Source organism: Pleurodeles waltl, chromosome 12 (genome assembly GCF_031143425.1).
Source record: "Pleurodeles waltl isolate 20211129_DDA chromosome 12, aPleWal1.hap1.20221129, whole genome shotgun sequence".
In the NCBI taxonomy this organism is placed as follows: Eukaryota; Metazoa; Chordata; class Amphibia; order Caudata; family Salamandridae; genus Pleurodeles; species Pleurodeles waltl.
The window spans coordinates 602,073,335-602,100,965 of NC_090451.1; the positions used below are offsets into that span (position 1 = coordinate 602,073,335).

Sequence of the window (27,631 nt, forward strand, 5' to 3'; positions counted from 1 at the left end):
GGGTGGTGGCTACCGGCCAGTATGGGCATGGTTATGCCCCCCCAACTTCTGAAAGGGGCAACAGTCTTTCTGCCCTCCCCGCACTCTAAAACATCTTATCCCAGGGCAAGCAAGAGGACATTTGATTATTTTTGGTTTTGGTTTTACATTTGGGCCATGAGAGCTTGTCTAACTCTCAAACTCGTCCCACTTAGAATGGTGAGGGCTGCACTTTTTGGACCTTGGGACGTTGCCATGTAGACAAATCTATGACCTAGACACATCTGACAACTAAACATCTGGGTGAGTTTAGGGTGGTGTGCTTCACATGCATCTGCACCATTTTCTTACCCACAATGCCCTGTAAACATCCAACTTTGCTTGGAATCACACATTTTTCCCACATTTTTGTGATGGAGCCTTCCGGAATCTTCAGGAATCCACAAAATTCCTACCACCCAGCATTGTCGCATCTATACCGATAAAAATTCTGTCCCACTTTTCAGCCTAAAAATGTTTTTTCTCAAACTGCCCCTTTGGACCCGCTTTGGTTCCCCCTCATTTTCAACATGTTTTTGACTCTTCCCTGTCACAGGCACTTGGCCCATCTACACAAGTGAGGCATCATTTTTACCGGGAGACCGAGGGGAACGTTGGGTGGTAGGAAATTTGTCCCTGTGCTGTGATCCCGCACAGAAATGTGGGGAAAATGTAATTCTTTGGCTACATTTGAGGTTTGCTGAGGATTCTGAGTAAGAAAACACTAGGAGATGCATGCAAGTCACACCTCCCTGGACTCCCTCGGGTGTCTAGTTTTCAGAAATGTTTGGGTTTGGTAGGTTTCCCTAGATGGCTGCTGAGCCCAGAACCAAAAACGGAGGAGCACCCTCCCCAACCCCCACAAAAACAGGTAGTTTTGTATTTGATCATATTGATGTGTCCACATAGTGTTTTGGGGCTTTTACGGTTGTGGGTACTAGGCCTAACCACACAAGTGAGGTACCATTTTTATTGGGAGACCTTGGGGAACGCTGGGTAGATGGAAGTTTGTGGCTCCCCTCAGATTCCTGAACTTTGCAGCACTGAAATGTGAGGAAAAAGTGTTTTATTTGACAAATTTTGAGGTTTGCAAAGACGTTTGGGTAACAGAACCTGGTGAGAGCCCCACAAGTGACCCCATCCTGGATTCCCCTAGGTGTCTAGTTTTAAAAAATGCACAGGTTTGGTGGGTTTCCCTAGGTGCCAGCTGAGCTAGAGGCCAACATCCACAGCTAGGCATTTTGCAAAAAACGTCAGATTTGAATGTAAAAATGTGATGTGTCCATGTTACGTTTTCTGCCGCAGGCATTAGGCCTACCACACAAATGAGGTACCATTTTTATTGGGAGACTTGGGGGAACACAGAATAGCAGAACAAGTGTTATTGGCCCTTGTCTTTCTCTACCATTTTTCCTTCCAAATGTAAGACTGTGTGTAAAAAAGACATCTATTTGAGAAATGCCCTGTAATTCACATGCTATTATGGGGACCACGGAATTCAGACGTGCAAATAACCACTGCTTCACCACACCTTATCTTGTGCCCTTTTGGAAATACAAAGGTTTCCTTGATACCTAATTTTCATTCTTTATATTTCACCAAATGAATTGCTGTATACTCGGTATACAATGAAAACCCATTTCAAGGTGCAGCTCCTTTATTGGCTCTGGGTGCCTAGGGTTCTTGATGAACCTAAAAGACCTATATATAACCGAAACCAGAAGAGTCCAGCAGACGTAACTGTATATTGCTTTTGAAAATCCGACATTGCAGGAAAAGGTTACAGAGTAAAACGTGGAAAAGGAAGGAGGATAAAAGCACAAAAATTTTAAAAATGGGGTATGTCTCAGTAAAATGCCGAAATTGTGTTGAAAATTTTGGTTTTCTGATTCAAGTCTGCCTGTTCCTGAAAGCTGGGAAGATGGTGATTTTAGCCCAGCAAACCCTTTGTTGATGCTATTTTCAGGAACAAAAACACAAGCCTTCTTCTGCAGCCCTTTTAACCCCATTTTGTTTTTAAAAACTAAAATATTGCTGTATTTTGGATAATTTCTTGGTGTCCTCCAGGGAAACCCTCAAACTGTGGGTACCTCTAGAATTCCTAGGATGTTGAAAAAAAAGAACGCAAATTTGGCGTGGGTAGCTTATGTGGAAAAATGTTATGAGGGCCTAAGCACAAACTGCCCCAAATAGCCCAAAAGAAGCCCTGGCACCAGATGGGGAAAAGGCCTGGCAGCGAAGGGGTTAATGAAAAAAGACTGGCATTGATGAATCATGCTGCTGTACTTCTCTTCTGACCCTAAGAAAAGAACGGGAATAATTATTCTGATTGCCAAACCCTTCAAAGGAGAAGTCAGGGAGATTGTAGCAGGGTATTACCATTGAGGATTACACTTGACGATTCTACATTTACCCTAATTTCCATACATGTCCCTGATATGGGACCGGAGAAATCTGTAACAGAAATACTCCCACACACACTCAAATCACCAGGTAGAGATAAACTAATTGGGAGAGACCTAAATCTGATCATTTGCAATGAGTGGGAACCATTTGCAACAACGAATAGGCCAAATAGGAGCACTCTCCAAGGAAGGCAGGGTTTGGCTATGGGAGGTGGGCATGCAGGACATAGAGGGAGCTCAGCATCTCACTACAAGAGACTACACATGTCTCAGTATCACATGGAACATATGCTAGGCTGGATTATTTCTTAGGCTCCTAATTGATCAGAAGATAGCGACAGCCGACATAGGGATGCAACAAGCCTGCCAACTCACACGGTGCATCCTTTTGTCACATGATTTTGTCTCTCTTCACACGGTAGGGACTCGAAAACACATAGTGGCAGGGCAGGCAAGCTGGAAAGCACTGCAAGAGTGGATTTCCAGCTTGTTCTTGAAGGCTGTAAGCAGCAGGTGTCCATTAAAGGGAGCGAAGACACCCCAGGACATAGGCGATGGCCTCAGAGACCCTTTGTTTTTTATTTTTGGGAGGGGGATAGATTGGTGGAGGGCAGAGATCCTCTGCAGTCGCTCTCCGCTCAGGTTTCTGCCCCCTCCACGGCCATGCTTCCTCCTCACACTGTGAAATGTGTTTATAGGTTGGCAGGTATGGTGCAATCTTTATCTGACTATGCCCTATTATGGGTCATTTTCCAAACCACAAAGGCAAACAGAATGGTAAATAGCTGGCATCTATGAGAAGCCTTGCTAAATTATCACTGCAATGTCCAAGGAATCCAAAAGGCTATGTCCTCCAAGAGAAAGATAACAATGGCACAGGCAGTGCTACTGGAATTATGTGATTGTACAGCTGTGGCATATTTCGCATAATAATAGATTTGCCACATTTGCCATATAATCCCTCATCTGCTGCATAATCTGCAGACTTTAGCCAAAACATTATTTCTAGCTCAAACAGTTCAAAGGTTACTAAAAACGAGCCTGCAGGTGTTGTTGTGTGGTGGAAGGCCCTTTGCAAAGGTTAACTGTTCACCTTTCTATTGCTTACTGCTTTAACTGGGTATTAAATGAGGTGCAACCAATGCCCAGATAGTGTTACCAAGTGGACAAATTACAAAATAAAGAAGCAATACTATCACAAAATGAGCTGCATTAGGCTGCATAATTTGCCTTTTCTTGCAGCATAGTTTACTCAACCCTGCTTGCCCGGCAGCATAATTCCAGTGGCCCTGGGCACAGGTTTGCACATACTCTGGGTATAACTGAGGCGACCACAAGAGGTACACCTATCTCTATAGCAGTTTAGAAAGAGCTGAAAAACAGCAGGCCCTGGAGGAACAGACATTGGACTTGAAAAGGGAACCTAATAAAACAGGACCTCAGAAAACGTGGAAGAAACTGACTGCTTTCAAAGTACAGCTACAGGCACTAGACACAGACCGAGAGGAGTATGCCATTCTCCAACTCAAACATAAATACTAAATGGGGAAACAAGGCTGAGAGGATTCTGGCATGCAAACTCAAAATCAAAATAGTGCAAAACCAAATCTCAGAAATATTGACCAGTGCAGGCTCCCTGGCCACACGTGACTTGGTTATTCAACAGACGTTCAGGGACTTCAGTGAATCCCTATATAAAGGGGATGTCGTTTCAGATAAGAATATGAAGAATTTCATAAAGCATGTATCCCTACTGAAACTACGTGCTGCACAGTCACAGAGCTTTTAGGCTTTGATCACTCTCAAGCAGAGGCCATCAAACTATGGAGTGCGCTCCCCTGGGGGTACATGGCTGCATTCACAGGCGGGAGCAAGTATCTCAACAAGTACTCATAAATGAAGATGGCCTGGAAGCGCAACTTTATTTATTTGGCTCACTTCCAGGATGCCTTCATTTACATGCAGCCATTAAAGTTCTTAAAAAATATATCGGAAATTGCATAACATAAAAAAAAGTATTTCCATGTGATTAGCTTAACTTGCACTTATTTTTCATTTAAGGTTTCTGAATTGTTTATCTCCAGTTCGCTGAAAGTCAAAAAACAAAACACCTACAAAATACTTTCTTCTTTTTAGCGATGTATATTCTTTAAGTGCCTTGTTTTTCACTTTCAGTTAACTGCATATAAAATAATGCAGAAACATTAGAAGAAATATAAATGCAAGTTTTTAAGCTAATCGGTTGGAAACAGATTATTTTACCTTATGAAATTTCTTCTGATCAGTGTGTTCACTGCAGATGTTAGGCATAGTGATAAGGACTATTTATAGAATTAATAATAGGTCCAAGTCTGGATCAGAAAGCACTTTGAATATGCAAGTCATGACTTTAAAATGTTACTATACACAAGGTAGGCTATTGCTAAATAATTTAGTATTGTAACCTCTTAAGTGCATCTGTTGTCACTGGCCGACACTGTGAAGGCATATAAGGGTCACTCTAGTGTTCTGCACCAGAGGAATTCCTTTACTTTATTTTTACCTCTGGCTTCTGGGAAAGAGCATTCCGAGCAGCATCAGTGTTTTATTTTGTTTTTACTGGAACGACGATCAGCACACAGGTCAAGCTGACGTCATTACAGAAAGGTGATCATATTACTATCACTGCATTAGTGCTCGGGCTTATCTCAGCTACCCGTCCTGCCCCACCCCTCAAGCACTGACTATTTGATATCTCTGCCCAGTGGATCCCTGCTTGGGGATCACCTCAGAAGAGTAATCCCCAAGTAGGTATCCACTCACTAGGCCTCAGGGACATGGAGGAGTGACCCCTTAGGCAAGGGCTTGAGGTCCCCCACCAGCTGGAGAAAAAAAAATCAGTCCGTTCCGGGTGTGGATAAAGTAATTACCCCTGATATGCCCCCACCAAACACCTGGGAAATGATAAAGTATATATATATATATATATCCAAGAAAGAAGTGACTCAAACAGATGATCTCATTAAAGAACAAAAATATATTTCTACTACAACGTTTCAGCTTCCGCCTTCCTCAGGTAGTACAAGATGGTTTGCTCAGTGGCTGCACAGCTGACACTGGTGGATTTTCAAAAAGCATCATGAGTGAAGATTCCAATTGGAATGTGGAATCAATGCAGTCCTGAGAACTCTTCAGATATGCAGAAATCAAGTGGTATTGTCAGTGATGTTCAGTCCATCTCGATGCAGAGATTTTAAACGGTACATCCAGAAATTTTCTCTGATGTCCAGTAGTTCTTCCTTTAAAACATGCTCCACAGGGAAAATCTTCAAATCTGATAGTAAATGGTCCACAAGGTTAAAATGGTTGGCTACAGGCTATATATATATATATATAGAGAGAGAGAGAGCAAGAGAGAGGAGGGATGCAGTCTTTTTGCCACCCCCTGGAAGGGGCATACAGTCTTTCTGCCCTCCTGGGTGGTGGATGAGGGCACCTAAATTTACGGGTGAGGTCTCCCCACCCCAAATTGTCACAGGCAGACTTTTTGCCCCCCTTCAAGTGCGGATGGGGGTGATTACCCCTGTGATGCTATTAATTGTGTTTGACCAATGACTTTGTGTTTCACCACTGCGCATATTAGTTGCTCAATGTTCACCAGTAGCACATTATATGTTTTGTTCAGTTTAGCTGCCTATTGGCTTTAACATGGCATTAGCCATTACATTTTGTATTCAGTTTAGCTGCCTATTGGCTTTGACATGACATTAGACATGACATTTGATATTTAGGTTAGCTGCCTATTGGCTTTAACGTGGGGTTAGACATTGCAGTTGAGACATTGCAGATGAGCTGTGTTTTTCCAAGCTGTGTTTTTCCACAAGATGGACCAAGCTGTTTTCTTCACACCAGACCTTAGCTGATAAGAGCACGTAGATTTTGTGTTTACCTCGCGATACAGTCTGAGAGCGAGTGAGCTCAGGAGAATTGGCCTCTCTCCAAGGTTCTTCGGCTCTCACACTGAGTTTGCTTTTAAGGATGACTCTGGGCTACAGAGAGGTAGATTGAATATGCTTGACTTCAGACAGGAACTAGACGTCAGTTGCCTGTCTCCCGTTTGGGTAGAGAATCTCTTTCTCGCAGTTGACTGGAGTCATCAACTTGCAGACCCCAGAAAGATGAAGCTGAATATAGGACCTACCGCCTTGCCCATACAGTGATGAATTTTGACTTTTATGCTTTGCTTTGAAGTTATGCTATGATATAATCACATCTATTTGCTGTGTACATTGCAACTGAGAAGTACTTTGATATATTTTGCTTTCATTGCTGCGACTACTTTTGAAGGTGTGCTTCCAATCTACTAATTTCGTCTCTCAGGAACTTGTGGGTGGGGAATTGATAACAATAAATGTCTTCTTTAAACTCAGAAGTGCATTCCAGAGAGGTTCTGTAAGCTCGGTTATGAGATAAGAGGGAACACAGAACAACCCCCAATCTGGGGCAGAAAGCCACTAGACACTAGAGAAATGTAAAAAAAATATAGATAGGGGTGAAGGCTGCCAACCATGGGTTTGACCATGTCCTAACCCCAAAACAATATGTAGCCTGTCTTTTTTACCTGTCTTTTTGACCCCACCCACCTCCTCCTCGTGCAGATGGGGGAGATTATCCCCATCTACACCCCTCTACCCCACAACCCGGCAGAAAGCCCACTAGACACTGGGGAAATGTTAAAAAACAATTTTTTAAAAAAAACCACATACAGGAGTTGGGGTTGCCCACCATGAGCATGGCCCCATGTCCCAACCCAACAAGGAGGCACATAGTTTCTCTGCTCTCGTCTGGGGGATGGGGAGGCAGATGAGATGATTACCCCTAATTTGTCTCAGATGATGGCAGAAAACCCATTAGACACCAGGAAAATGAAAAAACTGATAGGCGTGGGGGCAGTCCACCATGGGCATGCCCCCCACAAACAAGTAAGCAGACAGTCTTTCTGCCCCACGGGGGGCACATAGGGGTGATTACCCACAATATGCCCCAACGGTGGGGGGAGGAAAACCCATTAGGCACTCTGAAAATGTAAAAAAAAAAAAAAACTTGTAGAGGCTGCCCATCATGTGTGTGGGTGTGGCCATGCCCATACCCCAAAAGGCCACAGTCTTTCAGCCTCCCTGTGGGAAGGATGAGGGTGATTACACCCAATCTGGGGCCGAGGGCCCACTAGACATCTGGGAAATGTAACAAAAGATATATATAGGGGTGGAAGCTGCCCACCATGAGTATGGCCATGTCCCCACCCCAACAGGAAGGAAAACAGTATTTTTGCCCTTTGTGGATGGCAGATGAAGTTATTACCCACAATCTGTCTCCTCGGGGTGGCAGAAAACTCACTAGACACCACAGAAATGTGATATATATATATATATATATATGTATATATATATATATATATATATATACACATACACACACACACACATGTATAGTGGGGGCTGTCCACCATGGGCAGGCCATTCTCACATCGCAAAAGTGCACAGCAGTCTTTCTGCTGCCGCTGGATGCAGCACATGGGGGTGATCCTCAACCTGCCTTCCCCCCCTCCCAGGCGGAAAGCCCTCTAGATACGAAGGTAAATTTGTAAAAAACATAGGGGTGGAGGCAGAAAAGCCACTAGACAAAAGGGAAAAAGGCTCCCTTGGGCGTGGCTTAAGAAAGGTTGAACAGTATTTCTGCACCCTTGGTGGCAAGTATGGGCCAACACCAAAATTACCCCCAGGCAGGGGGGAGGGAGGAGTGAAAAGCCCACTAGACACAAGCAACTGCAATTATGCAGTATTTATTTAGAGGAGAGTTCCCCCACCGGTCACTGCCCCATGTGCTTTGGCACACCAATAGTCTTTCTACACCCTGGGAGGTGAATAGGGGTATTCACCCCAATCTACCTTTCCAGGGGTCAGAAAGCCCAACACCAGGGATTTCGAAATGGCAGCAAAACTAACAAAAGGAGGGGGCGGGCTACCCTGACATCGAGCCATACCACTGCCCCAGAAGGGGAAATTGTGTTTTTCTGCCCCACTGGCGGAAAATAGGAAGTTTGTCTCAGTTGGGGAGCTTGACACAAATCTGTCCACCCAGGGGGTAGAAAGCCCACTAGACACCAGGCATTTTGCATTTGGGACAAATGAAAGAGAAGCGGCCATCGCACTTTGACATTAGGTCATACTTCGACCCTCAAAGGGACCAAATCAGTCTTTTGGCCTCCCCGGAGGGTATGGTGGGAGTTTGCACCTAATTTCTCTCCAGGGGGCAGAAAGGTCACTAGATGACAATGGTATTTGTTTAATAAAATAATGGGGTGGGCCTGGCCAATCCTGACTTCAGGCTACCCTCACCCCAAAAGCCTCAACAGTCTTTCTGCTGTCCGGCAGATGATAACATCCCATTCCACAGGCAAGCGAGGTGGCATTTGATTCTTTTGGTTACCTGGAGAACACTACCAGAGTCAGATGTTTCAGAAAACTAGACATCAAGAAGGGTTGTGGGTGGTATGCCTTTCTTGGATACTAAGACATTTTCCTACCCACAAAGCTCTGCATACCTCAAACTCTGCCTAAAATCACAAATTCTCCTCTTATTTCTCTTATGGACACTTCCAGAATACACTGGGATCCATAAAATTCCTTCTGTCTAGCCTTTCCCCACTTCTCCAGATAAAAACACTACCTTTCTTGTACGAGTGGCCCTAGTATCCACTACAGGAACATCCCAAAAACATAATGTTGAAACATCCACATTTCCTGTCAAAAAACGATCTGTTTTGGCAATAGGGTTGCTGTGTTAATTGTGCCTGGACCCTGCCACAACCTGGGGAAACCTATCAAAACAATACATTTATGAAAACTAGATACCTGGGGAAGTCCAGGGTAGTGTGCTTGCGTGGATCCCATGACATTTTCTTGCCCACAATGCCCTGCAAACCTCAAACTTTGCCTAAAATCAAAAAATGTCCTAGCATTTCTGTGATGGACACATCCATAATCACAATCAGAAGGGATCCATAAATCTTCTACCACACAGCATTCTCCTACTTGTCCTAATAAAAACACTATCCCAGGTGTGTGGCTCGGCCTACTGACCACGAAAGGAACAGATCAGAGCAGAGTCAATGAAAATCCTGAAGTGGAACTCCCACTGACCTTGGTTTCATGTGTTCCTGTTGCGGTCAAGCAGCTAGCCGACCACTCCTCCCATTTGAAAAATGGATTATGAATGAGGGGGATACTTTCTGAGATTTACAAACACCTGACAGAGACCGAGCTCCTGGGTAAACACCAGGTCAAAGGCGATGGGAAACAGAGCTATGAAGATCATTGACACCAGGGTCAAGTTCAAATGTTAAAAAGACTATCATAATAGCAACCTACTGGTATTACACCACTGCAAGAATCCATGTGTGGGATATATTTTTACTTCACACAGCAAAACAAGGGTTATTGGCAGCCTGACAGGACAGCAAACCCCTGGAACATCTCCAATAGCTACACAACGTATAGAAGATTTCCATGACCCTGACCCAAAATTAGAAAGAATTTGAAAGTTGCTGTAGTCCTTGTTTGGATTTGTGAATCACAGAAGTCAAGGAACTTACTTGTTCTAAGTAGCTCAGCTTACTGAGATTATCCAAGTAGAACAAAGGGAAGACCAAGGAAGGTAAGGAGGGTAAGAAACAGAGTACTAGTTGTACTCTGAAAGGAACCCATCACACACTAGGTACATAGTGAAATCCGAACTCTTGGTGTCGGAACTACGTATTATATTAAAAGGGTTGGTTAAAGATGGGGTGGTGTGGGTTGGATGAGTTCTGTTAATTTTCTTCTAGTTGCCTCGACTTAGATACCCCTGCCGGCTTGCGGATGTAGGTATGAATATTCAATAAAGCACATATCTCTATAAACAATTGTTCCAAAAACTGTGGATGACACGTAATGAGAGGTGGTGTTAATAAACTGCTTTTGTTAACCTTTTCAACTGTCTCTGAAACCATCAACTACCACCTCCTGTCTGAGAGACAATGAAATATCAGTTGTCAGGGCATATCTTGAATTGGACCATATCCTTTCTCTGTGACAGTTCTAAGTCGCTAGTGTTGTCTAGGGATGCCACCTTTCCCATAGAAAATTACCAGTCATTTGTTCACATATTTTCTACAAAGGCCCGGACATGACACTTAAAATGAACATTAAAGAAAAATGTCTGTATTAATTTTTAACATGGTCTGCCTTTGTTTACTTTAATTATCAGTAAGAGGTCATTAGGGCTTCTCTACCACTCTGTAACGCATCTTCCCCTACCTAGGATTTACACAAAAGGTCCAAGCTACTGTCTTTCTTGTACACTCTAAACTTGATTATGCCAATGGCCTCTACCGTGGATCAACTCTATCAACTAGGAAAAGACTACAACTGACTAAAAACTCTATTGCCAGACAACTACTACTACATATAAAGCCACAAGCCCACACACCCCCTGCCTTAGGGGCCCTAAATAGTTTGTTGATTGCCAGAATATCCACTTTCAAGCTGCTTTGGATCACCCTCAAAGCAATACATGGACCAGGACCACTTTTCATCAGGAACAAAATCACAAAGTACATACAACAAAGAAACCTTTGTCTCAAGGATGGTGCCCCACATCAAAATCCCAGCATACAAGAACAAAACCATGGTTGGAACATCTTTCCCTGTTCAAGCAGCAAAACTATGTAATTCATTGCCTCCAAACATAAGATCCACAGATAACTCTCTTATCTTCAGAAGATTACTGAAAAGCTGTCTCTTCCCTATGTAACCACTATATTCAAAATACAAATGTACAGCAACAGTATGAAAAAGACATCAAAGGCGCACATGCATGTGTTTGCAAACATGTATACTTTGTTTATATATATGTATTCAGAAATGTAAATTTCTTGGTACAAATGCACATACAACTTGGGAATGGAAATATATATACTAATATTTATGCGTAACAAATATACAAATGTATATATTATAGTTGAAATATATACATTCCTTATATTTATGCTTAAAATGTATTTAGGCCAATACATAAATAAAATACAAGTATGTGACTACATGCTTATCGGTCTCTATTTATTATACTCACTCATATCACAACATATAAATATGAATAAACAGACAGCATGAGTAAATGTTAACTATTCAATGCGCTTATTACTTAGAAAACATCATAAACACATAAATCAAAAATAATAAAAACAAATAATACTAATTAATTAATGGAAAAAATAATAATAAGGGTATGTATATGTATACATACATTTGTATACCCACTAAAGGAATACAAGATAAATAAATATATTTAAAAAACATAAAGGAATAAAATAAATATATATATATATATACATATATGTATAACTATCATTATATTCATATATAAGTAGATCAATACATTAATGACATATAAGGTGATGAGTGTATGCTAACAGGTTTATTTTCCTATGATAACCCATATCTGTCACAATGTGTAAATATGATTATTGCCATTGTATCTATAAGTGCTTCACTACCGAAATACTGGGGGACAAATATTAATTTTAAACGAATCATTTCAATACAATTTTAAAAAAGTAATCTACAGCAAAAATGGAAAGCCGACATTGTACATTTTTATCCATGATTGTACATGTGGGACTTTATCTAATACAATTTTATATCACCAGATTATTTTCCAAACGCATACCATGTTAAAATCTCTCTGTATATATACTGATTATGTGAGGTTATGCATCTAAATATTTATATATTTTCCTCCAACTGCAGAGAAACAAATTAACTAATCTTCCCAAACCTCACCAATCCACCATTCTATGACTCATCTTATTACTCTTCCAAAATATCCCCTACCTCCACTCTCAGACTCATCCCAACCCTCTTTGCTACCATGAACTCCCATATAACCCTTTCCAAACTCTAGCCCCATCCATTCTTTTCTCCTAATACTTTCTAAACTCTTCCCTCCTTTATCAATCTTTATCTTATTCATCTACCTAACAGAATCACATTTCTACTACCTCCACCACTCCCACTAAAAATGTATAGTTCCCTCCACCTACTAATCCACCACTAATTTTGGGTTCCAGACTACCATGCTCCTCACCGAAAAGCTATCAACTCCTCATCAGGGATAACTATATAAATACAATTACAAAACCCATTACATTTTCAAGGGCTTTTATATTTCATTTACTGTTTGAAGCATGTACTAAGAATGGGAAAAATACCGACTTTGAGCATTTTTCTACCTTAAAATACTGACCATGATGGTTGGAAAAACGGCCAGGTGACAACCCCAGTTTTGTCTTGTTTTACATTCTCAGCACATCTACTCATTTTGAGTAAACCTCAAAGATCCATTCAACCCCACCTGCTTTTCAACGTCAACCTGCAGCTGTATGTAGCGCTTTGGAAAATACTGGAGGTGAGATCCTTTATGTGTGCAGATTGCAGTCGACTGATGCGTGGTCTGCCTAGAGAGAATATGATTTGGGAATAGGGCTCAAATGTGCACATCTTTCTTCCTCCTTGGCAACAGTACTCTAGTGGGTGCCTAGAATTGTCCAAAAAACATTATTTTCTAATAACAAAGGTTATGTTGACATCCCCAGTGATCCCTTCATGGATTGCACTAGTCTGGCCCAAGAACATGGGCTGCATACATACTCCAGCCAAATCACTCTGCATCCTGATTCTCTTTCTGGCTCCTCAAGACACACTGGAAGCCCAGACCTCAGCAGTGATGAACACGTATTTTATCAAAATAGGGTACTCCTCAAAATGTTCCCATTAATTAATCCTCTTTCACACTAGACCTTTGTCAATGTCATTAATCAATCTAATTTTGACTACGGGAACAGCATCTAACCAGCTGTCAATTTACCAAATGATGGGCCTAAAAAATGGGATTAACCTTACAGTAATATAAGATCACTATGTACGTTCCCTGTGTGTAAGAGGCAGTTGAAGGCTTTGAGCACTGTGCACAAAACCCCTCTGCCAACAATCACCCCAATACATATAAACAAAGCTTTAATGACAAACTCTCTAAAAAGTTCTAGCATGCATTAGTGAGCACCCAGAAATCAACACTGCGAAAATGGCTGACAGAGTACTTTCTGCCACTGCAGCCAGTTACTGGAATGCTCTACCAATCTCCACCTGGACAGAACCTTAACCGACAAAGTTCGGAAAATAATTACAAACTTGGTTATTGCTATCATGTAAATACAGTATATATGGGATGTTATGTTTGCCGTCTGTCTTTTTAGCGCCATACTTTGGTGTATGTTCTATAAGTAATAAATTACATAACCTAACACATATGTTTATTACATCAGTACCCGAACAGCATCAACCCTGCCAAGTGGCATCCCAGGGCACTGACCCAAGTGTGCCTGCTATTACCCACATTGCCCAGCCCTGCTGGCCTGCTTCTGTACCTACTAAAAGCAGCTGTTGCTCTTGGGCTGGAATCTGCCAGGGGTAATATTGTGTAGATGGCAGCTGGCGATGGAACGCAGCGTGTTGCGAAAGCCGATCGACAATCTTTTTTTTGTAGCTCTTGGCAAAGCAGCCAGTGTCCGGGCTCGCTATTATCTGGATTGTAAAGCTTGCACCTGCCGGGAAACAAGACAACAGTGTCACTGGTTAGGATAAAGAATATGGGTTAATTTGCCCAGATCACATGTATTTTAAGTCTGGCTCATCTATGTGTCTTTAAAGCACGTTTTTGTTTGATGTAGACCAGCCATTAGTGGCTTTTGTTTGCATAGAGGTAGGTGAGCCAATCAGGACTAGAGCTGAAAGTCTGGCACCCACTTTTTCACATGGGAACTAGCAAGTCAAAGCTGGTCAAAGCTGATCAAAGCATCCCAGACACTTTTTCCATAGTGTTGTAATATGGATATGAAGTAAATGAACACAGAGCACTGTAGTTTGGTTGCAAAGGAAGAGAGAAGGAGGTATTTATACAGAGGTCGAATTGCAGGATGTATAAGTAGGAAATCAGGGTTCAAGTCTCGGCTTCCACACCTGACTAAAGTTTGTGATGCTACTAAAATCACTTTACTTCACTGTGGAATTCAGTCTCGGTTGCAAGCAATATAAAAGCCTAACTTATTTATAGATAAGAATGTTTCACAAGATCTAACAATTTTGGCGTTATATAGTTTGCATGACAAAGTGACAACTCTTGGCTCACTCATTGAAGTATTTAAATGATATTACTCTTAACACGTCAATACAGTGATATTATCTAAAGCACTAAAGCCAAACACAACCTGGCACGAAATAACCTATTTTAATGCGAACGAGTCTTCTTCATATTGGTTTATGGCGTTTGTTCTATCATTTAAAAGCAGAATCTTTTGATTAGTAGTCTCGTACTTTGGCTCCTTTAGTCAGGCCACACCCTTGGCTTAGCTTTCCCAATCAATCCCCTATCTTGCCCACCTCTAGATTTGCAGCTATGTATGGAACTGGAACACGTTGTAATATCCAGTGGTCAATTTGAGAAGCTGAAAATGAGGAACACTAACTCTTCAGCTTTTAAAGTTGTTAAAAATGTCTTTTGAAAATACAAATTCGCCTCATCTTTGAAACCAGGATCACTTATTTTTCAGGGGGCTATATCGTATTCACATGAGAACTTTCCCTTTAATCAGTGGCATACGACATTGGACTATTTTAGGCTTATTTATGCTCAAATTCCAAGTGCATTGGGCAGGTTCTTTGAGCAGAGCCTGATACTATTCACATTATATTATCCTTCTTGTTCCCACAAATCTCAGTGAGAACGAAAGGAAAGTAACATTTGAAAGTAGGGTGACAGGTCGCCCTTTGTGACTTTGACCCTACATGTTGTAAGAGTTTACTATTAGTACTTCCATACGTCTTGTGGAGCCTACAACACTTTTCTGGGTACAGTTTATACCGTGCTTTATGACACCCCTGGCATGAACAGAAAAAAAAGACATTAAGCCCAACAATGCGAAAAACAACAACAAAGTAAAACAAATGAACGTCTGGATGATTAATGAATAGCAATGTGCCTTTATGATAGGCTAGGGCATCTACACTTACTTACTTACACTTACTAGAAAAGAAAAAAAAAAACACTGGCAAAGCCAATAGTGCCAAAACTATTGGATTTGCCAATGTGTTTTAGCCATACTGAACACCAGCAAGGCTGCCATTCAGCATTGCTAAAAGTTAGGGGAATAGAGGAGAGTGGCAGGGAGCGCCTTAGAGTGGAGTTGCACAGAGTGGAGTGTTGTAGAGTTGAGTACATTCAATGGCATGGAGTGACGTGGGGTGGAGGGTTTTGGAGAGACATAGGGTGGAGAGGAGTGTCATGCAGTGTGACAGAGTGGAGTGTGGTGGAGTAGAGTGGAGTGTGGTGAACTAGAGTACAATGTGGTGGAGTGCAATGGTGTAGAGTGGAATGGTGTAAAGAGAGCGGAGCGGTGTAGAGTAGACTGGAGTGGTGGTGCAGGGTGGAATGGCCCAGACTTTCGTAGACCAGGTTTGGCATAGAGTAGAGTGGAGTGGAGTGGTTTAGAGTGAAGTGAAGTGTCATGGAGTGGCGTAGAGGGAGTTGCATAGAGTGGAGTGGAGTGTTGTAGAGTAAAGTGGCACAGAGAGGAGTAGAGTGTCGTGGACTGGGGTGGCGTGGAGTGGCAGGTTGCAGTGTGTCATAAGTGGAGTGCCATAGAGTGGAGTAGAGAGTTGTGGAGAGACACAGTGGAGTAGTGTGGATCCTGTAGAGTAGAGTGGAATTGAGTGTTGTAGAGTAGAGTGGAGGGTCACAGAGTGTCCCGGGGTGGGTTGGCAAAGAGTGGTGTAGAGTGGAGGATTGCAGAGTGTAGTGGAGTGTCACAAAGTAGAGAGGAGCAGAGTGACTTAGAGTAGAGTTGTGTATGGTGGTGTACAGTGGCGTGGTGTACAGTGGAGTAGAGCGGCTTAGAGTGGCAAACAGTGTCTAGGAGTCGCATAGTGTGGCCTACAGAGTAGTAGAGAGGTGTGAAGTGGAGTAGTATAGAGTGTGGTGGAATATTGTAGAGTGGAAAAGAGTGTAGTAAAGTTGCGTAGACTAGAAGGACGTATTTTGGAATGGAGTAAAATGTTGTAAAGTGGAAGGACATAGAGTGTTGTAGAGTAGAATTGTGTTGTAGAGTGGAGTGACATAGAATAGAGTGCCGTAGAGTGGTGGGTAGCAGAGCCGAGCAGCATAGAGTGGAGGGGTGCAGAATTAAGTAAAGTGTCGAAGGGTGGAATAAAGTGTCACAGAGTGGCATAAAGTGTTGTAGAGTGGAGTCTCATAGTGGAGTGTTGTAGAAGGAAGTGTCATACAGTGAGGTAGAGTGAGGTAGAGTGATAGAGTGGAGTTTTGTGGTGTTGTAGAGTGGCATAGAGTGGAGTAGAGTTTTATAGAATGGATTGGTGTAGAGTGCTGTGGAGTAGAGTGTCCTAGAGTGGAGTCGTAGAGAGGAAGGCATAGGGTGGAGGGGCGTTGAGTGGCATAGCATTGAAAAGAGTAACGTTTAGAGTGGAGTAAGCTGTCATACAGTGGAGCAGCAGTGAGTGGTATAGAATGGAGTAAAGTACCAATGAGTGAATATGCGTAGTGTGGAGTGTCATAAAGTGGAGTAGTGTCATGGAGTGTAATAGAGTTGAGTGGCATATAGTGTTATAGAATGCACAGAGTGCAATGTCTTAGAGTGGACTTTTGAATAGTGAAGTGTTGTAGAGAGAAGTAGAGTGAGTGGCGTGGCAGGGAGTGGCATGAAGTGGAGTGGTGCAGAGCTGAGTAGAGTGGTGTAAAGTAGAGTGGCACAGAGTGGGACATATGAGAGTACTGTATAGTAGAGTAGAGTGGCCTAGAGTGCCGTGGAGGGGCATGCCATAAAGAGGTGTAGAATGTTGTTGGAGTACAGTGGAGTGAAGTGATGTATAGTAAAGTGGCATAGAGTGGAGTAGAATGGCATGGAGTGGAGTGGCGTAGAGTGTTGTGCAGTGGCATAGATTGTTGGAGAGTGTAGCGGCGCATAGAGGAGGTCATAGAGTGTAGGGATACAGAGTTTTGTAGAGTAGAGAAGAGTGGAGAGGTGTAAAGTGGAGTGGCTAAGAGTAAGAAGAGTGGCAAGAGTGGAGTAGAGTGGCATAGAGTGGAGTGTTGTAGAGTATTGTGGAGATTGTTGAGTAGTGTAGAGTGAAGTAGAACTTCAAAGAGTGATGTATATTAGCGTGACATAGAGAGAAGTGGCATAGAGAAGACGGGTTCACTGTCGAGTTGAGAGGCACAGAGTGCCGTAGAGCAGCATGTTGTAGAGTGAGGGTGTGTAGAGTGGAGGGGAGCAGAATGGAGGGGTGTGGGGTGGAGCAAAGTGTTTTAGAGTGGAGTGGCAAAGCGGAGAGCAGAGTAAAGTGTCATAGAGTGGAGTAGAGTGGAGTGGCATAGAATGGCATGGAGAGTTGTGGAGTGTTGCTTAAGTAAAGTGTGATAGGGTGGAGCACAGTAGTATAGTGGAGTGTATAGAGTGGAGTAGAGTGGCCTAGAGTTAAGTGGCATAGAGTGTTGGAGTGGAGTTATCTAGAGTGGGGCGCCATATAGTGAGTGGAGTGTCATAGAGAGGAGTAGAATGGCCGAAAGTAAAGTGGTGAACAGTGTAGCAGAGTGCCATAAAGTGGAGTGGCCTAGAGTGGCGTAGATTAGAGTGTTGTAGAGTGGAGTGACGTGGAGTGCAGTAGAGTGGTGTTGAGTGAAGTGGCAAACAGTGGAGAATAGTGTCATACAGTGAAGTGGAGTAGTGTCAAAGAAAGTCATACAGTGACAGGGAGTGGAGTAAAGTAGTGCACACTGGAGTGGAGTACAGTTGCATTGAGTGGAGGGCAGTGGGGTAGAGTGCGTACAGTCCAGCAGAGAGGACTACAGTGTTATAGAGTACAGTGCCATAGAGAGGAGTGGTGTAGAGGGCCGTGGAGTGGAGGATGCAGAATGGCATAGAGGGGAGTGTCGTAGAGTGGCGTATGCATGGTGTGGTAGTGTAATGTCATTTCAAACAAATGGTTTTCAACTGAAAAGACCATTACCTTTTCACAAACACACAGTTTTACTGATAAAACTAAACACCGCACAAATGATAATGTGTTGAAAGGGTATCACCTAAGGTATTGATTTGTTTTTATTATATTCAAATATTTGTTTCCAGCACACTTCAGAATTACAAAAAAAGTGCTTAATTTGTGCTTTACTAATTCTGATATATTCTGAATTATTTGCACAGTTCATTTACAGACATGTAAATTTTGCTGTGTGCAAGAAAAAAGCCTTAGCAAGAACTAAAATAACTTTGTAGAGTGCATAGTACCCATAAGTGTCACAGGGCTAACAAAAACCAGAAGCTGCAACAGAGTCAGGAAGGACAAATGAAAAAGATGAGAAAAATCTACACAGAATCAAAGGGAAAAAACTCTTCCTTTCACAGTCCAAGATTGCCAGATAAAGCCTCTCACTTTGAAGTAATAAAAAGAAATGTAAACACCAAGCTCCTGCGGAAGACAGAGCCTGACATTTGACCTGAATGCACAGCATATGTGACAAAATAAATACAAAATTTAAACCCTGTTTACAGAAAGCGAACACTGTGGAATACATTAAATAGGATATGCTACACTTGATTGACTAACTCAAGCTGGCCAGCCTAAAACAAACAAAGCCAGCAATTGGAAAGCAAGCAAAGGTGAGTTACAAACAACAAAATCATTTGTAAGTAATTGACAGAATCTGTTCCTAGGTCAGCTTTCCGAATGCCCCCAAGATGTCTTTAGCACAGGCTTCGACCTAAAAAGACATAAGTAAGTAGACTACGTCAACATAAATACCAATTGTTACATAATGCACATAATGAATCGGGGAAACAATCGGGGAAACTCTGTGGACAGTGCTTTAAATGAGCAGGTACTGTCCAGTACTGAGTACCAACACTTCTTTCATTTTAAAGGGAGAGTACCTGCACTTCTCAGCACTGCTCCAATGCATTTAATATGGTAGAACGGCAATTCTCAGGAGCAAACAAGTACTATAAATGGTAAATATCTGTACTTGTCTATATTTCCCTGTAAAGCACTGCCTTCGGGGTGGACTTCCAAACGATAAAGGCATGTTCAAACCCCCTTTATACACCACGGAGCTAAGAATCCCGAGAGGAAAAAAAATCAGAGATTAGAAAAAGTACAGTATGTAGATAATAACTACCAATAACATATATGTTCCGCAACGCCACGTAGTTCCACATATGGGAAATACCTCGGGAGAACTGAGCCCTTGAAGCAAAAGCAGACTAAAATACGAGCTGGAGACGTAGACAGAAGTCACAGCAAAATATTTAACAGCTCCCAAAATGAGCACATATTAAAGTTTTGTGGTAGCCAGCTCGGCTGAGGGTTACTGGCTGTGTGGTCTCTTTTTGTGACTGCCTGCGGGGATTGGCTCAGGAAACGCTTGCCGGTTGTTCATTGGTTGCAAGGCCCGGAAAGTGCACGTGCCCTTACTCCAGCAGTGAGATCCTTCTGCCTACCCAGTCTTCCGTCGGTGGCCTGGTTATGACATCAGCTTATATGTTTCTACTCCTATCGCGCTGGACTGGAGGTCTGGGCTCACTGAGGCAGTCTGGAGACCCTGTGGACCCACTTGAGCTGGATCAGGCCCGGTAGGTAGCACTTACACAAATGCAGGCTCAATCTGGGTGGTTCATGCTCTAAAGCAGCTCCTTTGTGCACTCGGCCACGGAGAGCCGCTCGGTCTGTACACGCGTCATGAGCGCGTCATCTCCTGGACCATCTTTAGTCCCTCTGCGCTGTTGCTTCCGTGTAACGCGGTGCCCTGACTGGGCCCACGAATACTACTGTCGACCGGAGCCCTGCGAGTGCGGTGGGTCTGACCCGTTCCCCTCCACTGTCGAAGGGGCCCGACTGCCCGTCACTCGATCAAGAGTGGGCTGTTTCAATTATCTCCGGTTTCCGATGGCGTGGCCAACCCCACCGCTCCGTGGGCTAAGACTGGCCTGCCGGGCTGTGAGGTTGCCCGCGGCCACCGCAACCTCCGAATCTTCGAGTGCTAGCCTGCGGGATTGCATTGTCTAGTCCACGGAAGCGGAATTGTGATCTCTCTGCGGTCAGCATGACCCTTTCTGCGAGGACAGGGTTTGGCCTGTTCGTACACACTGCTTTGTGGGACAGTGTCCGTGCTTGCGTGTACCGAGTTTTCACTGTTTGTGGGGCCTTGGGTTTGCGCCAGTCATTGCTCTTGTGTTTTTTTGGGTGACGGGGAGGGGGTGCTTCTCTCAGACTTGAGTTGTCTGAAATATAATTTCTGATACTTAAATGTCAGCGTGTACGGATTGCATTTTGTCATCTTCAAATTTAGCTACAGATTTACTCAAATTGTGTGTGGGACCTCAGTACACTCAGAGAAGCCGTAGACTGTGCAAAGTCCAACAACAACGAAGGCGGTGAATGGAATGCTTGAATTAGTCTCGTCTCCTGGTAATCGTTCGGGGCACAACCCAGTATGTCGTTTTTTGCTCACGGTGCCATTCAAACCAAGCTATACCTGACTGATGAACCCTAATAAGAAAGACACCGGTTCTGGGTTGGTTGCGTTCCAGGCAAGATCGCCCAGAACCGGTAGTTCGGTCTGGACTGTTTCCATTGGAGCAGGTTCAAGAATGATTTGCATGTGTCTGAGTCCAAACTGATGTGGCATGGTGAAAGAAAAATGATTGAGATGCAGCCCTGAGCGATTGCCAGAGGCTGAGAATAATTCAAGCATTCGCTCCATCGCGTTGTTTTTGATGCACAATGCAAATTGGCACAAACCGTGTTGATCAGTGTGCATGAAAAAAAAAACACTTTTTGGGAGTGGAATGTTGTGAGTGGGTCACTAAAATGGTATGCCTATCCTAAAGCCCGACACCAGCCAAATTATGGAAAGTGGGCAGAAAATCCTAGGGTTCCACACAAATGTTAAATATTTACGCAATGCAGCAGTGCTGATTTTTCGTGCTGCTATGCTCAGAACGTAATCATTTTTGACTTAAGTTTTCTCTAGTTTCTTGCCCCCATTGTTGGAATAAAAACGTTTATTCTAGGAGGTGTCTTGGTTTGGCAGTTATGCTCCCTCAACATTTGTGTTTCCCAATTACTGTTCCCTCTTCGCTTTAAGCACTGATGAGTGTTGTATAAAAAATGTGAACTGCAGTTTAACATTTACTAATTACTCTTCTAGCAATCTCTGATGAAGCATGTGGATTCATTTTTGATACTGCTACTGCCAGGTTGGGCACAACATTGTATAATACACAATGTTATGTTATATTGATTAGTATAGCACACTAATCACCCAATGAGGGTATCCAGGTGCTTCGGCAGGTGTGTGGATTTTTGGGTCCAAAGACAGTTATATGAAGAGCCAGGTCTTTAGCTTCTTGCGGAACTCTGGAAGTGAGGAGGCTCTGATATGTTGAGGAAGGTTGTATCATGTCTTGGGTGCAATGTAAGAGAATTAACAACCTCCAGTTTCGCTTTTGTGGATGCGGGGAATGTGTGGGAGTGAGACTGAGACAGAGCATAGGTGTCTGGTTGGGTGATGAAAGTGTATGTTGCTGCTCAGGTATTTGATCCTGGGTTGTGTAGGGCTTTGTATGTGTGTATGACACGTTTGAATTTGGTACACTTGTTAATGAGGAGCCATTGGACCATCCTGAGGTGCAGTGTGATGTGGGTGCTGTGTGGAAGGCAGAATATGAGCCTTGCTGTGGTGTTTTGGATGGTCTAGAGTCTGTGTAGGAGTTGTTCGGAGATTCTTCTGTAGAGTGTTTCTCAATTCCAGCCTGCTAGTATGAGTGCCTGCGTGACAGTCCGCCTGACGTGCTGAGGCAACCATTCAAAGAATTATTTTTTTGATTGCATGCATAGGATGTGGAAGCAGGAGGTACACACTGCTTTGACCTGAGCGGTCACGTTGAGCTTGTTGTCTAGGACTTAGATTTCTTGTGTGGTCTGTGGGTGTTGGTTGTGGCTCCAATGGCCACCAGGGGGAGTCCCATATGGAGGTCTTAATTCCGAAGACCAGCCCTTCCGTCTTGTCGGAACTGAGCTGCAGGCAGTTGGTTTGCATCCAGTCTTCTGCCATGGGTGTAAAGTTGGTGGTGGTAGTTTTGTCCGTCAGGGAAAGGGGAGCACTAGATTCTAACTTCCACATCAGCCAGTGGCGCGCTCTCCCAAAAGAGATTTTTAGCCCTAGATGAAGACTGTTATAGACCTTTGTAGCACCTCAAAGTAACATCAGTACAACTTATGTTGGGTCTTATTATAGAATTATCATGTTTTGTTGAAAATCAGATTTTCATTATTTACACGAGAGGGTAAAAACACCTCCATTTTGATTTTAGGTGTTTGGCGCTCTCCATACATAATGTACAAATTTGTCTTTAAAAAAAGATTTTTCACCTGACTTGTTATGCATGAGCCCTTATAGACTATCCTATTTTTAATCTGCTGTCGGTTAAGTTTTTTTTAAAGTTAATTTGTAATTTGCTTGCTAGGTAATAATCGTAAAAGCAGCTGCATTGTTGCTTTTTTTTTATTTTTAAAACAACCTGTATCAGTTTGAGTAAGCACAAATAAATGCAGTGGTTTTGTCCGCATGGGAGGTTTTGTAGATGACAACTTTTGTGGTCCATCTCCTATATTCTCCTAGTCCTGCTCTCGTAGTACTGCTCTCGTTTAGGCTGATGGGAAGTTGGTTGGCCATTTGCAATGAAGAGTGCCATGAATTGTCGAAAGTGATAATTGTCTTCGTACCTATCCCGTACACTTTATCAGTCACTTAAAACGGCATCAGAGGTGCACCATATGTACGTGTTTAACAAGTGCTAATCCAGTAGATGTTCATTGCTGCAAATCAGAAAGCCCAGTAGTGGCTCACAAATCTTTAGCAAATTCTAACATGCGGCATGGAAATGTGGATGACCTCCAAAGATGCGCCCTTGATATTGACCAGTGACAAATTAAGCAGTGACACTACCTGCATCCCAGCAGGTCTGCACTACATACCTGTTATCCATGCTTCGGTAAGACTGTAATAGGAAAATTTGAACGTTCTACAAAACCAATGTTTGCGTTAGTTTCCCTTGAGCTTTCTCAAACTGCCATCTATCTGTGCTTTTTGCTGTGGTCTTTGAGTAATTAGATGTTCCTTCATTGGATCAAATCAGAATAGTGTTTTGAGTAATGGTACCTTGTATTGGTCATAAAGAAAGGAAGCTTATGCGTATGAAAAAGTTGGGCTGTTCGTCCATAACATGCACATTTTTTTAAAAAAATAGGTGGATTTTGGCCAATGACCTAGATCTTATATTAGTGTGTCCAACTATTCAGATCAATTACTTAAACCCGTTTTGAACAGAAGAGTATGAAGAGTTAGAATGTTCAACTGTATGTTGACTAATTAAAATATCTTCTGCCTAGGCTGCCTCAGACGAACCCATGTCAAAACCTGCTTGGTATGCAACAGCTTGCACAGCAAATAAGCCACTTTTTTTAAAGTACATTTTGCTGCAGCTTCTTGTCTCCCACACTTGGTCAGCGATCAGGTATATTGCAGCTTAATATGCGCTTTATTGCTGTGGAAGTTTTGCTGTACCCTTTTATGAAAATAAATCAGCTCAGTAAACCTTTGCTGATCCTCCCCCGTGTGACAGTATGTATCGTCATGCCAGAGTCTTGGTGTGCCACAAGCACCCCTTTGTAGACTGCCAATTGAGGATGAAAGGACTAAAATAGCGTTTTCTAAGGTTATTTTTGTTGATTGGTCTTATATAAACTCGTCAGTGTTGGTAAATACTTATTACTGTTGTTGACTCAACTTAAACCATGCCTGGAAATTGATAGACTTTATTAAAAAATATTCTGAAGTATGTATGACACAACACCTCCTATTTAAAAGCACTTTAAATGGAGTCTGCTAAGCAGCTGCTATCGTTTACATTTTGTTTAAATTGTAGAACGTCAAGCGAATGACTGCGTTTTTGGGGAAAAAGTGTTTAACAGTGACATTTAAAATATGAAAGACTGGAATGTTTAGGAGACTATTATACTTGCACGCTTTGCAAAGTTGTCTAGATAATTCAGTCTGTAGATTACTTTAATTCTATAAAACGTTTTATTTTTCGTTTTCCGCTAAATACAACAAGTTACTTATCATTTCTCAGCTAGCGTTGTAAAAGTTACATTTTGTACCAAATAGACACTGAATGTTCTGGGAAACCTTCGTGTAACTAGGTGGAGGGAGACTCGTGCACACCACCACCTCTCTGTAAAAAGTATGGAGTACTTTAGAGTCTAGACTAGAGACGCCTTCAATTGAAAAGCAGGGGAACAAACAGTGGCCACATGGCATCTGCGGTCATGAATTGCGACCTGGGGGCTCAGAATGCTACATAAAGCTGCATTACCCTCAAGTCCCACTGAAGGTCCAACGTATCACACATTTGGATTCTTTAGGCCCCTTTTCATTTTGGTTGTTGGGTCTATCATTGATTCAATTGTCCAGCAGATACGTCCTTAATAGTTGACAGATGTTTCTGGGTTGAAGATTGGGAAGCAGTTCTTCATGCAGATCTAAGTGTTCATTGCAGTAGACCAAGACCCTGAGCCATTGCTCAGATTTGGGGTTTCTTCCCACCCCACTTACCGACCATTAGTCTCCTGCTACTAAGAGGGCCAGTGCCATGAATTTCCTGTGAGAGGCCTCAATATCTTTTACATAGCCCAGAAGGGCAACCTCAGGATCTGGGGCCCACACCCTTCACCATAGTTACCAGTGCTGTCATAACCTTAGACCATAATTGCTGCACTCTCACAAGACCTTGCTACAGGAAGGAATTCTGCCCCTGATTTGCCACGTCTGGCATTTCCTGTTGGGATGAGTGATTTTGTGGAAATCAAATGCTTAGTTGTTTTAGCATCTAATAACCTGTTCAGGTTGGCAGATGTCAGGCGCTCCTCATGGAATCCCAGAGTTACCACCCTACACTTCTTGAATGCGATTATCTGTGCAAATCTCCGGGACAGCCAGGGAATGTTCCCAGATAATTTGTTTAGGAGAGAAAGGATCCCATTCTTTATAGATCACCCCAATGCCGTAGCGCCTTTGCAAGAGTTGGGATCCAACTAATTTCTCGTGTGTGACTGGCATTAAAGAATGAAAGCTCAGAGGGAGGCTTTAAATGAACACCTCTCTCACTTTCTTGCACAACATCTTCCAGGCTCCAGTGGTGCACTCAGCCATGGATGGGGCACCTGCATGTTTAATAGGGGTAGTTCCAGTCAAAGAGGACAGAGGTATCTGTGCCATGGAGTCTACCTTCCCAACCACGCCAGATGCGGAAGAAAGGGCTTTGTTAATAACAGTACATAGCAAACTGAGCCTGACCCCCATAAGTAGTATAATTCCTTGTCTTGGCCTCTAATCCCCCTCGAAGGAAAGGCAGCACAGGAGTCTCCCATTTTATTCTGAGTGTGAGAGGCAAAAAAGGTGATATGGTGGAGAAGTATGTTCAGGAATAAGTAAAGCAGTTTAGGGAGTACTGCCATCTTGATGAGGCTAATACAGTTTGCTAGAAGCAAAAGCAATATCCATTGCATGACTTGATCCATGAGTCAGTGCTGTGGTTCGCCCGTGTGACCTCTACTGTATCCTTATGAATCCAACACAGAGCTCAGCACCTATTGGCACCAATGGGGTGGGAAGTGAGGTGTGAATTGTATTGAGTTGGCCATGAGAGGGAATATTTGTGATTTTTTTCCCCAGCTAATCAGAATACCAGAGAGAGACCCGAATTTGATGAATTCCCTTAAAATGGCATTCAGGCACAGCCTGGGTTCGCAAATATAAAGTTACATCATCTGTATAGAGCAAAATAAGTATATGTTGGCTGATGTAGCAAAGGGCGTGTTGTGAAAAATGTTGCTTGCAGTTGCTGATATGTCTCCACAGCTAGCTCGGACAGAAGGGGGAGAGTGGGCAGCCTTTTTTAGTGCCCCCTGTCAAGCCACTGATATTGTATAGCACTCCACTGAGGCATAGTCTAGCCATTGTCTGGGTATGTAGTAGATGAATTCAGGCTAGAAACTGATTTGGAAAGCTCATCCGATGAATTACCATAAAGCGAGAGTCCCATTAGTGGGAGTCGGATGCCAAAGTGGCATCTAGAAACAATGCAACTACATCTTGGTTTGGATCGAAGTCCCGCATTAGGGCGAATAGAATCCGTAAATAATGGGCCTTTAACCGCTTGGATATAAAACAGGGCTGATCTGCTCGGGCAAGATAAGGCACCTTGGGTGATTTATTTATTTATTTTCAGGCGGCTAGCTAGTATCTTGGCATCACAATTCAGCAGGAAAAGTGGTGTATGGGAATCCTAGAGACCGGGGTCCTTCCCTGATTTCAAAAGGGTAATAATAAAAAGTGTGCATTTGTTTGTTACAATAACCTTGAGCACTTTTCCTGTGTTTAGTAATGTTTCGCCCTCCCCAGCTAGATCATCTTAAGCAGTAGAAATACGCCAGCCACCTCCTGTAACATGTAGTTGATTTTTCCAGTTTGCGGGATATGACATCCAGGCACCCAACAAGTCAATTTCTGATTCTATAGATAATAGCTGTGCATAGCACGATGTAGGGCTATCATTTCCACATTGTTATCCATCTGAGATGGACTCTGCATGTTAGAACCAGGCGTGTCTTCTGTGGAGAGGCTCATGTTTTTTTGGACCTCAAAGTGTATCTTTAATTGCTTTCTCCTTGTTTTGCCTATAATTTGTTATCATTGCAGGTCCCTTTAACTTGGCAGGGGAAGGGTGGATCAACGGAAATGATATCTCAGCCCAGCTCTTTCTTATATCTTGCGCCAGTATCTGTAACCCATAACAATCCTACTCCTGCGCAGTGCTGAAATGATCAGTCCAGGTGCTGCCAAGTGGGTAAGAAGGCTTCTCACAAGTGCCTCAAGTAGCGCACGAGTTTTCCATGGAGTGGGTGTGCCCCAATTTGCTGCACCTTTATGTGAGGGTGAAGGGA

General features: G+C 43.0%; 2 protein-coding genes across 10 annotated transcripts in view; one reads left to right on the forward strand and one right to left on the reverse strand.

The window, feature by feature from the left end:
* METTL25B (methyltransferase like 25B) overlaps positions 1 to 20,294 on the reverse strand; it is a 237,649-nt gene extending 217,355 nt beyond the window's left edge. For 2 of the 5 annotated variants that reach the window (XM_069217836.1, XM_069217832.1), the window contains exons 1-2: positions 19,794 to 19,944; positions 13,931 to 14,103 (exon numbers count right to left, since the gene is read on the reverse strand). The gene's annotated coding sequence lies outside the window, so the exon portion shown is untranslated. Of the gene's footprint in view, positions 1 to 13,926; positions 14,104 to 19,793; positions 19,945 to 20,064; positions 20,183 to 20,211 lie in introns of those variants that run through there. The other 3 variants (XM_069217835.1, XM_069217834.1, XM_069217833.1) reach the window with 3 other exon arrangements.
* The window catches only part of ISG20L2 (interferon stimulated exonuclease gene 20 like 2), a 36,318-nt gene continuing 28,750 nt past the window's right edge, over positions 20,064 to 27,631 (forward strand). Inside the window, exon 1 of one of the 5 annotated variants that reach the window (XM_069217838.1) lies at positions 20,064 to 20,196. The gene's annotated coding sequence lies outside the window, so the exon portion shown is untranslated. Of the gene's footprint in view, positions 20,197 to 20,303; positions 23,620 to 23,688; positions 24,142 to 27,631 lie in introns of those variants that run through there. The other 4 variants (XM_069217837.1, XM_069217840.1, XM_069217839.1 and 1 more) reach the window with 4 other exon arrangements.